Source organism: Portunus trituberculatus, chromosome 38 (genome assembly GCF_017591435.1).
Source record: "Portunus trituberculatus isolate SZX2019 chromosome 38, ASM1759143v1, whole genome shotgun sequence".
NCBI classification, from domain to species: Eukaryota; Metazoa; Arthropoda; class Malacostraca; order Decapoda; family Portunidae; genus Portunus; species Portunus trituberculatus.
Window position 1 is genome coordinate 5689857 of NC_059292.1, and position 18625 is coordinate 5708481.

Below are 18625 nucleotides of genomic sequence, written 5' to 3' on the forward strand. Positions count from 1 at the left end.
AACCACCACCACCATCACCAGCACCACATCCCTTGCTCTGACCACAACCACCACTGCTGACCTACTAATCCCCACACGCTAAATAACCTTTATTTCCATTGCATTCATTTTCTCAAGCTCAAACTCCCTGAAGAAAACACTAAAGCTGAGAAAACTGGAAGATAGAAGATAGGAAGCAAAACACAAGAGAAGAGAAGGTAACTTGCTTATTTCATTTCAATTTCATGCATCCACGTAACATTTTCACTCAATCTCAAGTGCTCTGATCCGCCAGAAACGAAAATAAAAGAAAGAAAATTAAACTCAAGAATTTCCGCAACACAAAAGTACATAAAAAAGAAGAAAACCACATATCACAAGACTGGAGAACGTAACACATCTTTTCCTTTCACTTCCTTCTTACTAATACATTTTTCGTACAACCCTAGTCATGTGATCTGTTCAAAAAGAAAGAAATTGAAACTGAGAGATTTTTATAAGGGAAGAGTACTTTAACCCTTTTAATAGTAGGATACATTATTTTACCTTGAGATATGCATATGATTAGACTATTTTATTGACACTAGGAAGGGGTCTATGTTGGTCAGAAGATTAATGGCCAGAGTCTTCACTAATTTAATCCCCCATAATTTTCTGAAACTGTATAAAATCACTAAATAATAAACAAAATGGATATAGTAACGCATCATGGTACTGAAGGGAAAACCACAAGAACACAAGAAAAATCACAATAAGTCACTCTTAACACCGCTACATTCACTTCTCTCTCACATAAAGTACCTCATATTTTATACCCCAAGCAGGTAACTCGCGACCAAACGACCTAATGTGATCAATTTTCTTAGCGTCGCCGTTCCCAATTTAACTTACAAAAACACTACAAAACACAAGGAAAGGCACAATAACTCACTCTCAACTCAACTTCATTCACTTCTCTCTTACATAAACCACCTCATAGTTACCCCCAAGCAGGTGACTCACGACCAAACGACCTAAGGTAATCTATTTTCTTAGCGTCGCCGTTCCCAATTTAACCTACAAAAAAAAAAAAACACAAGAAAAGGCACAATAACTCACTCAACTCAGGTTCATTCACTTTTCTCTCACATAAATCAGCTCATATTTACCCACCAAGCAGGTGACTTACTACAAAAAGAGCTGAGATGGTCTATTTTCTTTGCGTCCCATTTTTCGTTTCAACCAACAAGAAAACCACAAGAAACAAGAAAAACCATATTAACTCACTTTCACCAACGCTTCATTTAGGCATAGTGGATAAGGTAGTGAGAGAGGGATCGAGCAGACATCCATGCGTAGGCTCGAATCCCACCACGTGCCGCCTTGAAACTTTGTCATCTTTTGAGTGGTTTAAAGTTATCTACATGTCACCCAGGTGGATGTGTAATTGCCTTACACCAAAGATGCGCTTGAGTGGTGATATGTGCCCTAATATGGGTACCACTATAAATTAAATTGTTTGTGCCATTAATGGGTGGAAGGTGGACAGCGCTTCCTACACTCTTGAAGTACACCTACAGGCGCTATAGGCCATAACATAAAAAAAAGTCCTTTTTCACATAAACCACCTCATAGTTAACCCCCAAGCAAGTGACTCACTGCCAAACGACATAAGGTGATGTATTTTTCTTAGCGTCCCAGTTCCCAAGAGGGCGTGACCTACATCTGGCTAACCTGTACGTGACCTACTGCTCCTTCCGTGTGCGTGACCTATTTCCTTCCTTCACCTGTGCATCCGTCTCGGCCAACGGGAACACTGACAACTTTCCCGTCACACTCACTAGCGAAAGGAGTCGGAGATGCGCGCAGTGGCAAGGCTCTGCTACTCTTCCATAGCTCAAATTGATTTCCTGAGATTCTGGTGAGATTTTTATTTTTTTTCTTATTTTTTTGTATTTCACCATTTTTTTACAATTTATTTTTTTTTGTTTATACATTTTTGTTTTCGTTTTCTCTTTACTAATTGAGTTTTGTGTGTTTACTTGTTTGCTTGTTTAATTTTCTTCCTCCTCTTCCTAATTTTCTTCCTTCTCCTCCTCCTCCTCTTCCTCTTCCTGCAGTGATTTATTCTATTTTTCTTTCGCTTTTTTTACTACACATACACACGCATGCAGGCACGCACACGCTCACACACACACACACACACACACACACACACACACACACACACACACACACACACACACACACACACACACACACACACACACACACACACACACACACACACACACACACACACACACACACACACACACACACACACACACACACACACACACACACACACACATTTTTCATAGCTTCCTTACCTCAGTCTTTTCCACTTACTCCTCTTCCTCCTTCTTTTCCTCCTCCTCCTCCTCCTCCTCCTCCTCCTCCTCCTCCTCCTCCTCCTTCTTCAAGAACCTTTCAAAACACATGCAATTTTCCAGGATAGTTAATAATCGCTAAGTGCAGTTATTTATCTTCAATATATATCAAACACGCACACGTACACACACACACACACACACACACACACACACACACACACACACACACACACACACACACACACACTGTCGTTTGCATTGACTTGCTATTCCTGTTTCTTTTTCACTCTTTTGTATTATTTTGGTTCCTGTTGCTCCCGCGCCCTTCAGGTCACTGGCTAAACTCCTTTCACCTCTCTCTCTCTCTCTCTCTCTCTCTCTCTCTCTCTCTCTCTCTCTCTCTCTCTCATGGACAAAAACTGGTCTCCGCCGGCTGCTGTAACATAATTTTGATTCTCTTTCTCTCTCTCTCTCTCTCTCTCTCTCTCTCTCTCTCTCTCTCTCTCTCTCTAGCACACACCTGGGCCTCATGCCTGAACACAGCAGAGGAAGCCAATTATAAGACAACAAGACATGCAGAGTCAGGCGCAGGACACCCCACTAAATATTCACAGACTTTAACGACGGAGTGCACATGGAAGAGAGGCTAGGTGTACGTGTGTGTGTGTGTGTGTGTGTGTGTGTGTGTGTGTGTGTGTGTGTGTGTGTGTGTGTGTGTGTGACAAGTTCTCCTCGTACTCTCTCTCTTTCTCTCTCTGCCATTTCCTCCACACACACACACACACACACACACACACACACACACACACACACACACACACACACACACACACACAAATAGTTTTCTTTTTTTCTTTTTATTTTACTGTTTATTTTTCCGTCTCCTCCTTTAAACAAACTCAAGTCTACAGAATTCACCACTTTCTTATAAGAACCACAATGGCCAAAGAAAAACATTGTTAGGGTCTGAAGGAGTTATTATGAGTTCGTGCTCAGTTTTAGCGTTACTTCACTACCGATTCTCTCCCTCGCAGTCTCACAGTCCGACGTGGTTCAAAGAAATGAGGAGGAAACTTTTTGACAGCTACCGTGGCGGAAATGTTCTCTGGACGGGCGGCCTTGCTCTTGGGAAAACGGGAGAAAGAACTCAAGGAAAGTACTCAAAGAAAGACCATAAACTTTTCTCTCCCTCTGCATCACTGGTGAGGGCGTGAGGAGAGCCTATGGTAACGCCAACACGAGGAGGTAAAAACGTTTATGGTGGAAGATGATAGACAAGTGATCCAGTTAGTCATGTCGTCATCCAGAGCAAGTTAATCAGCCAGTCAGTTACTGAATCAGCCAGTCACTCAGCCAGCTAGTCATTCAGCCACCAGCAAACTACAAGTCAGTTAATCAGTCACCAAATAAAGAATCCGATTCACACCCAACTAGTCACACACAATAAGCTGTTTAAATAGACAGTAACCAGTCAAGACACTAACTAAACACACACAAAACAGCCAGTTATCTAAGCCAAACAACCAACTAGACTGTCAACCAGTCAGTCAGGAATCCCACTAGAAAAGCAAAGAAAACAACCAGTTACTCAGCCAGCCAGCACACCAGATAGCCAGACAGCAAACCAACTAGTCAGAAATAAATCTAACTAGTCAAAGAAACCAGCCACCCAGCTAGTCAAACAGCCACTCGCAGCCAACTAGCCAAAGAAACAAGTTAATCAGCCAACGAACCAGTCAGGAATCAATCTAACCAGTGAAGGCAGAGAAGTGAAAGGTAGAAATGAACACAATACGTTCACATCAAAAAGGAAAAGAGGAAGTGGCCAATGAAGTGCTTAAATAATCTACACTCTTGATGAGACGAGCACTGCGTGACACGTGTAGGTGGGCGGCAGTGAGGTATCGGTGAGTTGATCAGTAAGAGAAGCATTCCGTTTGGTGATGGTTTGACTGATGGTATCCTTTCTCCCCAACACTGCCAGCACTTTTATGAGAGGAACGCGAGGAAAGTGGTAACGTGAGCTGCGTGTGTGTGTGTGTGTGTGTGTGTGTGTGTGTGTGTGTGTGTGTGTGTGTGTGTGTGTGTGTGTGTGTGTGTGTGTGTGTGGGTGGGTGGGTGGGTTGGAGGGAGATGGTATGGTGAGGGAAACGTGACCCATGAATGCTACGAAAGACATGAAGAGAGGAGTGTCTCTTGAAATACTTGGTGAAATGCTATTAAGATTTAAGCACCATCTTTTTTCTTTTATTTTGCTTGTGGTGACGTACTGTAGGATTAATTATTGTGTGTATTATTTCTCTCTCTCTCTCTCTCTCTCTCTCTCTCTCTCTCTCTCTCTCTCTCTCTCTCTCTCTCTCTCTCAAAAGTAACGATTTCCAATGTCATGTTCTGAGACAGAGAAGAAAGACAACCACATTTCACTACTCATTAGAATACGCAGGAGAGAGTGGTCTTGTACACCCTCGCCCTCACACTCCTCCACACTCACTCATACCCACCCGCCAACACACACACACCAACCTCCCCACCCTCACACACACACACACACACACACACACACACACACACACACACACACATTAATGAGTGGAAAAAGCCTTCTCTCTCTCTCTCTCTCTCTCTCTCTCTCTCTCTCTCTCTCTCTCTCTCTCTCTCTCTCTCTCTCGTGTTGGGTGTGATCTGCAATCGCCACTAAGACCCACAGCCCACACCATTCTCTGTTCTCCTTCACTACACACTCGCCAATCAATGAGGTAAAAGGTCATGCATGAACTGCTGTATCTACCAACAAAATATCAACACACACACACATACACACACACACACACACGGAAAGAACCCCTCAGTTGTGACACAAGTGCAAAGAGGCAATATATTTCCAGGGTCTGAGGGTCGGTGCAGGCCAACACATTCTGCCCTCACTGGTGTAGCTAACGGAACACTGGTGGTGGAAGAACAGCATTGGTGGTGGCACTCACACTCTTTTCGCTTTGCTGAATAACACATCTGGTGCTCAGAGGGAAAAGGCAGTGAGTGGCTTCTTCCGTCGAGATACAAGATATAGTTTGGCTATTGCTGGTTATTATGAACTAGGAGCAGGAGTGACATGTTTCGGATAAAAGATTTTTTTTTTTTTTAAGCATAATTTACAGTATGCTGCTCTTCCTTGTTCTTATATACCCACCCTCGACATCATCATAGAGATACACACACGCACACACACACACACACACACACACACACGTAGTACGGAACACACAACATGTCCTCCAAAGACCAAAAGTCACTCCCGGCGACCAGGGACGCCGAGGCGGCGCATCCCCACTTCGTCGAGCAGCTTAACGGCTGCCGCCCTTTGTTCGTGGGTCAGCATCGCACCGTGTGCTGTGCAGAGCTACTGGTGAGAGGGTCCCAGGCTACTACGAGAGAGAGACACGTTAAACTTTCACGGTAGTCTCCTGTACGCTCTTCAATCAATGGAATAGTGACACCGCCTCGTGGTGATAACGAGTCACTCCCAGCACCACCACCGCCTCCCCTGTCACTCTTCACCGACGGTGCCGCTCATACAAAAAACAGAATCAAACTGATGACTTTGGATGGCAAGGTCAGCTACCGGAACTACGGGCTGCCGTCCCGTCCTGTTGCGCCCTTGAATCACTTGTTGCACAAGGCCGAGGATGTCCTGGCTAGATAGTGATCCCAGGCGTCGGGGTCCTACGAGTCCTTCCTCCTTCTTTCCTCTCCTTGACTTCACCTCTCTCGCTTGCCTCATTATTCTCCTTTCTCTCTCGTGATCACAACATGCCTGGTGGCGCGGAGATAGGCTTCACTCTGCTGTCTAGGGCACAATGCTTAGTCAGCAGCTCCGTGCTGAGGCAAGGAAGCAGTGGGTGACATGGCAGGGTGAAAGATGGTGAGATAAGGAAGGAGTGGGGACAGGGTCTGTCCTCAGAGTGTGTGAGTCAGGGCGATGCTGATGATGGCAGTAAATCTTGTTAAATCTGTGAAACGCTACGAGATTTGCGTGAAACCAGACCTGGGCGAGTCGCAATACCTGGCTAGACGAGACAGACGAAATATAAATGCAGGGGAAGAAGCCTTTGTCCCACGGCGGCCATGACAAAGAGCGAGCACCACACACCTGGCCACACCTGGACACACATCTGAGTGCCACACACACATACACACTCACACACACACTTACCTTTCTGTGTCAGGTTAGTGTTGCATAGAAGGCCAGGGTGGTGAAGCACACTGACTGAGGAGAGACGGTGCCGCAGGTGGACGCCACTCACTTGCACCTGCCACCGCCGACTCTAAGGTGCGGGAAGGTGGCAGGGCCCACAACCCCTAGCGCGGGCGTGCAGGGGCGGGCGTGTTATTGTCTGGTGGATGTGTGGGCGTGATGGGTGAGGCACACACTTGCTAAACACACGCCCCACCGACACCCCTACACGAAACCCCCTTGCAAGACGCGACACGGCAAAGCGACGAGGCCGGAGCTGGGGAGCGAGTGAGTGAGGGAGGGGCGGCGTGGAGCGAGGGGCGAGCCACGGACACGCCCTCGACCCCGCCCACACCCCAGCTTGCGCACTGCCACTCTCCAGGCTGGTGAGCCCTTTGTGTGGTGCCGCTCCCTCCCTGCCTGGCCCACGCCCTGAGCCCACGCCCTACCCCCCTTCCCCTTTCCTTACCTCCCATTATCCTGCCAACCCACGCCCACCAGCCGCCACTCGCTTTCCTCCCACGACCGACGCCACACCTTCTCCAGCCCATGTCCTCACCTGCCTCACCCACGCCACCCATTCATTCGCTTCACTGTCAACCCACATTCTGTCTTTACATACTCAGAAACACCCACACTACCAAACCTTCACGAATGAGACTCATCACCCTTACTCATCCTCCTAGCAATACCCATCACGCTTACTCACCCTTCTAGGACCCATCACTCTTACTCATCCTGCCAGAACTCACCCTTACTCACACATCCATGTCCAAACACTCCGTCCAACCATACTTACTCATCCTTCCATGACTCTTTACCCTCACTCGCCATTTCAGACTACAGTAACGTGAACCTTCCAGAGCCTATCATCCTTACCAAGACTTTCACTACCGACCATCCTTCCCTAACCTTCCAAGAATGAGGATACTAATTCACTCTTCCAGCATCCATCATCTTTACTAATCCCTCCACAATCCACTGCCTTCATTCTTCCATAACACTAAAAACTCACAAACTTCACCGAAAAACTCTACTTATACCTTGCCAAGTCACGTTCACCAACCTTTCCTCTGCCCTCGAAACTCTACACGTCTTGCATCTGTCACCACACACCCATAGATTTGTTTTTCTCTGGTCTTCTCTTCCAAATTAATACCCTCAGTACTGCCCAGTCACACATACACTCCTGCACCTTACACACACTCTGGAACCCGTGAACGCTGCCATACAGAACCTGGGTACTCACACAACATGCACTATGAATCTGCCTCTCCTCAGATTTCCCTTTTTCCAAGATTTGTAGATATGTAGTTAGTCTTTAACCTTTTTTTATACTGGGACACATTTTTATCTTGAGCCTGGTATACAATTAGAAGTTTATTGACATTAGGAAGGGTCTATGGAGGTCAGAAGATTCATGCCCACAGTCTTTACTATTTTAATCCCCCACATAAGTTTCTAAAGCTGTATGAAATCACCAAATGGGAAACAGAATGAATATGGAAACGTGTCATGGTACGCAATGGGTTAAAATGTCGCATATAAGGCATAATAAAATAAAATGCTTCAAATATTATGTATCCTCACACACTTTGGAACCTTTAAACACTCTTACACATACACACTCATGCCAAGGTGAACATTCCTATCCTCGTAAGTTCCCCCCTATTCCAAATGAGCACCCTGGATAGCCCATTCAATCACTCACACATCTCGACACATTCTGCAACCTGCCGACGCTCCTATCCTTACACACTAATTTTTAGGTGAACATTTCTATCCTCTTCAATTCCTCCCTATTTCAAGTCAACACCGTGGGTAGCCCATTCACATACTCACACACTCTAGAATCTGTAAACGCTTCTATTTCTCCACACGCATTACTAGGTGAACAGAATAAATACTTCAAGTCTATAAGTGTGGGTTTACTGACAACTCCTATCCTCTTCCTTTTCCCAGTCAACACTCCTAGATATCCCATTCACTTACTCACGCACCCTCACACGTTCTGCAACCCGCCAACGCTCCCATCCAAAGGCAGGACACGAACGCCTGAATGCCAGAGTGGTGGGCCATGAATCATGACACGCCTCCATCACGGTCATCACTGTTTCTTCCTAACGGCGCTGGGAAATTGACGGCTCGCAGGCTCAAACGCTGGAAAATGACTGTTCTGACTTCGAAGCACAGCAATGTAGTGTAATAAAAAACTTATTTCCCTTCCTTTCTCACTGATGATGATGAGTGTGTGTGTGTGTGTGTGTGTGTGTGTGTGTGTATTGTGTGTTATCATGTGTGTGTGTGTGTGTGTACTACTACTACTACTACTGTGTACTACTACTACTACTACTATTACTGTCTACTGCTATTACTACTATTACTATAACTACTACTACTACTACTACTACTATTATTACTACTACTACTACTACTACTACTACTACTACTACTACTACTACTACTACTACTACTACTACTACTACTACTATTACTACTGCTACTACTACTACTACTACTACTACTACTACTACTGGTACTACTACTACTACTACTACTACTACTACTACTACTACTAATAATAATAATAATAATAATAATAATAATGATAATAATCATTATTATTATTATCATAATAACAATAATGATAATAATAACAATAACAATAACAATAATAATACAACAATAGCAATGCTAGCATCAATAACAACAACACCACCAACAACAATAACAACAACATCCACAACAACAACAAGCTAGTCAATGTCACGGCTGCTCATTTCAACCTCTTCCTAAAACACACACCCTGCACACACACACACACACACACACACACACACACACACACACACACACACACATTTCAAATCTGCCACACGCACGCCTCAATTACCCACGACGGACACGAGATATGTTATGCTACTTATGGCTCACGTCCTCAGGTAGATGAAATATAAAGAATAGAAACGGATGGGAAAAAAATCTACCTGGAATCCAAAGAACAGGTATATTTCACGCCAGATGTGTAAGCTACGTATCATCAGAGTAGCGTGACAGTATAGAATGGGAAGAAAGGAACACAAAGGTAGAAAAAACCGCAGGAGTACAGGTGTAATTTAATATGATAGAAGATAACTCGGGCAGGGATGATTTGCCCACTTGTAAGATTCAGCCACGCGATACAGAAGACCATTTCAGCTTGCAAAAATTCAGCCACAACTATCAACCAGTGCTATTTCAGCCATTACCAGTACTGTCAATCATTCATACCTTTCTCTGGTAAACTCTGGAACTCTCTATCTGTATTTTTATCCACCAACGGCTTGAGTTCTTTTAAGAGGGAGGTTTCAAGACATTTGTCCCTTTACTTCGGCTGACTGTTGACATGTAAGGGAACTGACAATTAAGTGAGCCCTTTTATTTATTGTTGCCCTTGGCCGGCTTCCCCTCTTGCTTAAAAAAAAAACTGTCAACTACCACCGTACCAACGACTGTATAATTTAGTGTAACTCAGACCAGAAGCATGTTAATTAGTTCAGTCAGATTCAGTATAGTTCCCACCAGAGCTATGCAACTTAACCCCTTCAATACTGGGACATATTTTTACCTTCAGATTTGTGTACGATTAGACCATTTTATTGACACTAGGAAGGGTCTTTGGAGGTCAGAAGATTAATGGCCAGAGTCCTCACTATTCAAATCCCACACATGAGTTTTTAAAGCTGTACAAAAATCACCAAATAGTAAGCAGAATAAGTATGGAAACGTGTCATGGCACTGAAGGGGGTTAATATAATATAGTACAAATCTAACCAGTATCGCATCAACTCGTACAATTCACCATGACTTCAACCACTCCATGACACTTCCAACACTAACCAAACCCACTACACTTAGCATCACCCCAGCCAACGACAACTCAACCAGCTTTCCCTGTGCAACAAATTAATAACACACCTCGAGTTTATTGCAAAAAACCAGTTACCATGACAACATAATGAAGGCCACAACTGGAAAGCGGACACGGGTATCAGAGTGTAGCAGTGTGGCGATGCGTAGCGAGATGCAGATACATTGGCCAGACCCACTAAGTTACGCAGGGTTAGGTTGTCTGTATCGGTTCCAGCATCACAAAGGGCGGATGGTTATGAGTTCAAAGGCGGGTGCAGTGGACCTATTCGCCTGGGGAGGGGGATGGTCTAAGGAGGGCTAAGTGGTGAGGAAAAGGTTAGGGCAGGGAAGGGGATGGAAATAGAGGAAAGGAGAGGAGAGGAGAGGAGAGGTGAGGTGAAGGGCTTCTATAATGTGACTCCCTTTGCCCAAATGTCCGTGCTGGTATACGCTTCCGGGTGATGTTCTCAGAAAGGAATGTTATCAAGTTCCTCCTGCCATCGATTACCCGCTTCGTTGTTAACGCTGATTGCCTTCCTACATGTTAATATCGCTGATGAATACTCCCACTGTATCGGTAAAGGATGCTTTCTCAATCGTTTTCGCAGTCTTTCCTTTCTCTATTACTTCAAACAGGTCATTGTGTAATATTTTTGGGTGTTTTCACGAATGATTCAATAAGTTCTTTAGTTTTAATTTCTTCACTAGTAGATTATTTTGTCTCATCATCATTTACATCTTTTAATCACATTTTTACACTACGGTTTCTTTCGCAGTGGCGTTACTTAAAAGATATTAAAATTTACGTCATTTTTTCCAAGTGTTCATGCAAGTATATTTTCCCACAGTACTCTGAATGTTAACTAATGACAACCGTAGAACAAATGGTTAGTAGGTACTGGAATTCTCTGGTTTATTCAAGTTTTTCCTTTCCATGATTCTAATGGTAGTTTAAAAAGTATTCTGCATCGATAGGAGATGAAAAACACTCAACCAACTAACTCTCTCTCTCTCTCTCTCTCTCTCTCTCTCTCTCTCTCTCTGTGTGTGTGTGTGTGTGGCCTTTAGAAATAGTGATGATGAAAGGCCGTACCTTTTAAAATTCAATGGCAATCTACTCTGCCAATGGTCATAAAAAATAAGCAAACAAAAAAAAACACATAAATAAACTAACAAAAAATATAAGCGAAAATTAAATGAACGAATAAATAGAAGAGCGAAAAGAATAATGGATAGATGAAAACACGAACACTAACCCACAAAAATAAATAGGTAAACAATTAAAAAAAAAAAAAACTTACTGACTAGGTGAAGTGAACGCGTGCCTCACTTCACCACTCAGAGCACTGCCCGGGAAGGTTCAACAAGGTTCAACGCCTCCCTGCTGGATGAACAACTGAAGACACGTACCTGCAAGTAATAAAGGCCAAATTATAGACCAAGTTGTACCAGATAAGAGAAATTAGAATTGTTAGGGCACTGTTGTACAAGTGGATAAGTGAAATGAGTTTTGTTCGTAGGGAAGTTGTTAGACTCATTTGTAGGTGTCAATGGACCAGAGAGAGAGAGAGAGAGAGAGAGAGAGAGAGAGAGAGAGAGAGAGAGAGAGTGAGACTACCATACAAACACAACACTAAGTTACCTCACACACACACACACACACACACACACACACACACACACACACACACACACACACACACACACACACACTTTTCACACTCAGAGCAACACAGCAACACCCACACAGCAACACAGCCAGCCAGCACTACTGATTCCCCATCTCACTCCCCATCTTGCTATCTCTCTCATTTGCCTCACACTACAGACACCTGCTGTATTATCTCTCCTGTCACATTTACAAGTCAGAGGAACAGACGAGTCCTGTGGGAAATAGTTTATTGTCTGCTGGGTGACTGTTGAATTTATCCTGTTGGTGGCTGTACTTTTCATTCGGTAGATGCCATTCCATTTGTCATGTTTCTCTTTAATAATTCAGGTTTTCCCAAAGTATCTTATAGCGTTGGAGAATCGATGGCTCGCCTCGGAACAATTTGTGTACCCCTTTATCTTGTTTTGGAGCATTTCTTTCGTGCCGTGGGTGCTATCACTGACACCACTGCCACTAGAAGGCTTCTTGCATTATCTTTCATTTCCTATGTTCTTATGATAGGCAGCTCCAGTTCATAAGTTGAGGACACCACGTGACTTGCCTGCCATGGCTAGCAAGTTCCATATACCCGGCCTTGAAGTCAGATTTGTCTCTCTGCTGGATGGATTGCTGACCATGGCCACGAGCAATGCCTGGTTGCTTTGGGTTGGTGATGTGTCAGGGCGTGTCCACACGTCGCCGGGCCGCTCACACAACACCTCAGGGACTTCAGCCTGCTCCGAGATTCTCTTCAAGATATCAGCTCCCAGGGGTGCCACGTGGAGGCACTGTGATGGTCTTGACAAGGGAATGCTGTGTACCGGCAGGAAGGACTTAAGCACTCTGCCTTCTTTTCGCTTATGGAGCCATCCGGCGGCTGCAGCAGAGCGCGAGGGACGGCAAGCAATCTCCTACCTCACCACAGCTCAAGCAGCTCCCTTGTCCTGCTGTGAGAGCTCCCCCTTAGAGCTCTACCTGAAGGAGTTCTATTGTTTCCTTAGTTCAGTTAGATTACAGGATATGTATTCTAATGATTGAGTGGGAAGGGAGTATGTTGAGAGGAACTTATGAGCCAAGATCATTCTTAATTATTAAGTTTTTAATGAAAACGTACGTGTATGTAGGATAATTAGATCCACGAGTCTAAAGTTATCTACACCATTAATATATAATTATTTTCGTGTCTCTTTTAACAAGGACAAGAGCCTGGCCACGAGATACAAGCTCAGAGGAAAACATGAATAAGTTTTAATCAACGCTCTCCAATGTATATGAAGCTGAAGAGTCACTAGAGTGAAAGATAACTGACAAATCCAGTATGTTGATACTCTAGATAATCACACTTTAACATCACCTTGCCTCACCTGCAGCCCACCACCTACATGTGTCCGCTTCACTCTTCACTGCTGCAGGATCGAAACTAATTTAGTACGCAAAGCTGTGCCCTCAGTTTGACCACAACTCTGATACTCGCTGTGGCTTTGCATTCACACTACTGCACTGTTCCGCACCCACCCACACCGTCACCCACCCACCCACTCACTCCCACCCACCAGCCGTCACCGCTGATCCCACACCGCTTTTCCCAGACAGCCCTGCCCATCACCAAGCCACGCCCTACCACCCTGCCGCCCTGCCAAAGTCCATCAAGGCTTGGCGGTGTCATCCCCGTCACACTCTCCGCGTCCTCGTTATCCTCCCAATCCACCTCCCGTCACTCACGCCTCGTTGCACCGCCACTCCCCACGACCTCCACCTGCCGCTCCGCTACCTCTTCACCTCCAAAGTCAGCCAAACACCGTAACACCAAACCAGTAACAAGCACCACAGCCAAGCGCCCCGTTAACTCAGCACTTCTCTTGCCAAACCGCCACTAATGCTCCGTCATATCTCTGCTGTGACGTGCCCCTTCACAGCATGTCCTTGGTGTGGTGTTCGTTGCTTTGCCCCTCCAAAAGCTCACAGCAACCTCAGCCCTCAATCGTCAAGAGTCTGCCCACCTCTGCCTGATCCCCAGGGCGGCTCAGGTCTCTGCCAGGCTGAGGCGTGGCGGTGAGACGACTGGTGCGTGTCATTTTGATTAAGTTTGAAGGTGTTGAGAAAAAGACTGTGTTTGTGTGTGTGTGTGTGTGTGTGTGTGTGTGTGTGTGTGTGTGTGTGTGTGTGTGTGTGTTTCGGATGTTCCAGTCTTTCCTGAACTTATTCAAATTTAATCAAAACGCCACGTGCCCGTCAGCTCACTGCCACATTTCCGCCACACAGCATTTCAATGCCGCTATTACATTATCGATTTATGCTCCACGGTGTGTGTGTGTGTGTGTGTGTGTGTGTGTGTGTGTGTGTGTGTGTGTGTGTGTGTGTGTGTGTGTGTGTCTATATATATATATATATATATATATATATATATATATATATATATATATATATATATATATATATATATATATATATATATATATATATATATATATATATATATATATATATATATATATATATATATATATATATATATATATATATATATATATATATATATATATATATATATATATATATATATATATATTGATGGGCTTAGGTTGGAGTGTTTTGTAAGGCATGGTTTATGGCAGCGCAGTAAAGCCATGAATCACTGTTGGTCACAAAGACATGCGCCACGATGCTGAATGATGAGGCACCGGCCCACCGTGCACCATAAAGTCATAAATACGTGCCACACATCCCTACGTGTTTACCCCGAGTGTGTGCCAGGGTGTCTGGGGCGCGGCGTCCTCGGCGGTGACCGGGCCACCTGAGGGTATAACGAGGGTGGAGGCGCCACACGCTGAGAGGGAAGGGGCGGGGCCTCGGAGGGCCTTGGAGGACCATGGGGGCCGCGTGAGGGGCAGGTGAGGTGAAGCAGGTGTGAGTGGCGGCAGACGGCAGGCGGCGGGCGGCGGCAGCGTGATGGGCCGTAACGTGAACACTGGTTGTAAAAGTAAACATAAAGCAGGCAGTGGAGGAGGCGCAGAGCAGACTGGCGATGGCAAGTGTTACCTGGCGTGTGTAGGGTGTAGGGGTAGCCACACCAGGCACACACAGCTGCTCACTCGCCTTCAATTAGGTCACTTACCGGCCTATCCGTCTGTCTGTCCGTCTGTACCACAACGCTGCTCTCTATCTTTCTTTCTTTAGTGTGTTGAGGTCAGGAGCTGCTGGGAATGTTTGTGTGAGTGTCATGAGCGGCAGGGAGGTGCGCAACACACAACCGTTACTGAAAACTTGGTGGCGTCCCCCGACCCTTCAGGACACCAATGACACTTTGTACGGTATAGCCAAAAGCTTTTTATAGTAATCTGAGTTCATGCCCTTTTAAAAGTAAACGTGAAGGAGAGACGGATGGATGTAAAGGCTAAGATGTTCTTGTCAGGATACAGAAACATACAATAAAGGAAGCTGCAAGAAGCCATCAGTCATACATGTAGCAGTCGCTTTATAAAACAAGCCCATCTACTTGCACCGAACATTCCCATCAGTGAATGCATCTTTTTATTCTATTTCTAAACATTAGCTCGTCACCAACAACCCATTTACTGAGCCACTGTCCTGCATCTTCTGTTTCAAGTAGCAACACAAGCGATCACTGAAAGCGCGAGTCTAGCCACATACCACGCCATTTACCACACCGCGGGACGCCATCAAACTGACGACCTTACTGCCACTTGAATACCTCTCTCCTCTTCATCTTTTATCCTTTATGTGTCTCACGCATCGCTGGGAAGGAAACTAATGATGAATCTCCTAACTCTCTTCCCTTAATCTCTTCAGGACGCGTTTTCATATTCATTGTGCTTACTATTTGGTGATTTTATACAACTTCAGAAATTTATGTAGGAATCAGAATAGCAAAGACTCTGGCCATTAATCCTCTAACTTCCATAGGCCCCTACTGAAGCAGATAAAATGGTCTAATCACATCCAAAAAATGAGGTAAAAATACGTCTAAATACTGAAGGGGTTAACACAGCAGCGTTACACTCCCTGCCAACAAACACCTATCTCATCTTTAGGTTTATACTTCTAGTGTGTCTTATGGATGGTGGTGCAGCAAACTACAGATTAATTTCTTAGACATTTGCTATTCTTTCGAGACATTTATCCCTTCTTTTTTGACTAACCTTCTCGGACATGCAAAGGAACTAGTAACTTGTTGGGGCCTGGTTAACCCTCTCGGACATGCAAAGGGACTGGAAACTTAGTGGGCCCTTTTTATTTTTGTGTCGTCTTATGTTGCCCTTGGCCAGCTAACCACTCTTACATACGAGAAAACACACCATATTTTGGGGGAAGGACACGAGACATACTAAGAAGCAATAAAACATACCAGTAAAGGATTACCGTTTGATAATTCTAGCCTTCACTTATCGCCTTGTTTTGACTCAATGAGGAAGAGAAAACATGGAAATGATGGTAATTGAAAAAAAAAAAACGAATAAAAAAAACTGTAATAGGAAATAGAAAGAAAACATGAGACACAACAATAAGGTTAAAAGAAAATATATATAAAAAATTAGAAAAATCTGTGAGAAATAAAAAGGAGCTGAAAATGATGAGAATTAAAAGAACGAATTAAAAAAAAAAACTGTAACAAGAGATATAACGAAAACATGAGACAAAACAATAATAAAAAAAAAAAAAAATTGATCAATCCAACCCTCACTCCTGATATGTTCTCCTTACTGGGAAAAAAAAAAAAAACAGAAGACAATAATGAAATGAATAGATAAAAAAAGCAACTGTGAAATAAGAAAGGGTATGAGACACAGTAATGGGCAACAACACAGAGAGAGAGAAAAGCTTGTCTCATAAACTCAACTACGATTCTCCGTCTCTTTTGCGCGAGGATAAATAAATAATCATTGTGGTAGAGAGGAACATGACACAGCGAGAAGGGGCAGGAGTAAAGGCAGCAATAGCAGTGGTAGTGGTAATAGTAGTGGTAGTAGTAGTAGTAGTAGTAGTAGTAGAAGAAGAAGAAGAAGAAGAAGAAGAAGAAGAAGAAGAAGAAGAAGAAGAAGAAGAAGAAGAAGAAGAAGAAGAAGAAGAAGAAGAAGAAGAAGAAGAAGAAGAAGAAGAAGAAGAAGAGAAGAAGAAGAAGAAGAAGAAGAAAAAGAAGAAGAAGTAGTAGTAGTAGTAGTAGAAGTAGTAGTAGTAGTAGTAGTAGTAGTAGTAGTAGTAGTAGTAGTAGTAGTAGTAGTAGTAGTAGTGGTGGTGGTAGTAGCAGTAGTAGTAGAAGTAGGAAAAGGAGGAGAAGTAAGGAAGTTTCAACACAATTACCCTACAATTTTACATGATCATTTTGACCTCAATATAGGAACAGGCATCTAGGAGGGACTGTTTTTGTTGTTCTTTCTACTATCCCAGGCCAGTTTCCCTTCTATATAAAAAAAAAATAATTGTAATAGTAGCAGTAGAGGTGATGGTGGTGGTGGTAGGAAGGAGAGGTATGGCGGGAGGAAGAGGAGCAGCAACAAGTACGCCACAAACAAACTAAGCAAAAACAACCACGTCAGAACAAGACAAGCCGGCATCGACCGTCTCTCCGACAAACACTTCCTCTGTTCTTCGCTTCCCTGACGTCCCTCCCTCCCTTCCTCCCTCCTTTCATCATTTTCTCCCTCCTTCCATCATTCTTTCCCTCCCTCCCTCTCTCCCTCTTTCCCTCCTTCTCTCTTACCTCCATCTTCTTCTCCTTCTCCTGGTCCTACTCTTTCCCACCTTTTATTTCTTTCTTTATTTATTTTTCACTGTTTATTTTAGTTCTTCAAAGGATATTTTTGTGTCATCTGTACCTCTGCTAAGCTCCACCTCTCTACCCTCGCCTCACCTCACTTCACCTCCCCTTGCACTACACACACACACACACACACACACACACACACACACACACACACACACACACACACACACACACATACACACGCAAGGAAGTAGTTATGACGGCAGAGGTAACATGAAGCGTACCCATCACATCACTTTTGAGAGATAAAAACTTAAATAAAAAAAAAAAAAAAAAAAAAACTTCGAGAATTCCTGAAACAAACAAGGGTCAAGGAAAAAAAAAAAAAAAGGTGACTGAGAGAAGAAAAGGATGCACGGACTACCCCAACAAGGCAACAAGGCACAAGGGCGAGATTCGAGTGTTTTGCTCCGTGTTTGCTTCCCTCACTGCCTCGCCCTGAACTTCGGTGCCACAGTGTCAGACCTCCAGCTAAGCCACCACAGCACAGCACCCTCGGGAACAGCAAGCAGGTAGCGGACAGGTGGAAAGAATCTCATTTGTTCTAGTTAGAGTCAAAAAAACAAAGAGTGTAAAAGCTTGATATTATCTTACTTATTTGACTGGCGTAGAGAAATGCATTAAGCTTATACCTATTAATTACTGTGCACCTTTTGAATTTAAACAGCAAGCAGGCAAGACAGGTGAAAAGAAGCACACTTGTTATAATTAGTGAAAATTACAAAGTGTTTACTTGA

General features: G+C 44.1%; 1 protein-coding gene across 24 annotated transcripts in view; it reads right to left on the reverse strand.

Moving 5' to 3' along the window:
• LOC123514644 (leucine-rich repeats and immunoglobulin-like domains protein 1) overlaps positions 1-18625 on the reverse strand; it is a 486618-nt gene that overhangs the window by 142467 nt on the left and 325526 nt on the right. For 13 of the 24 annotated variants that reach the window (XM_045272647.1, XM_045272639.1, XM_045272638.1 and 10 more), the window contains one exon: positions 11757-11865. The exons of 9 other annotated variants lie outside the window; for them this stretch is intronic. The gene's annotated coding sequence lies outside the window, so the exon portion shown is untranslated. Of the gene's footprint in view, positions 1-6543; positions 6862-11756; positions 11866-18625 lie in introns of those variants that run through there. 2 more of the 24 variants (XM_045272642.1, XM_045272641.1) reach the window with 1 other exon arrangement.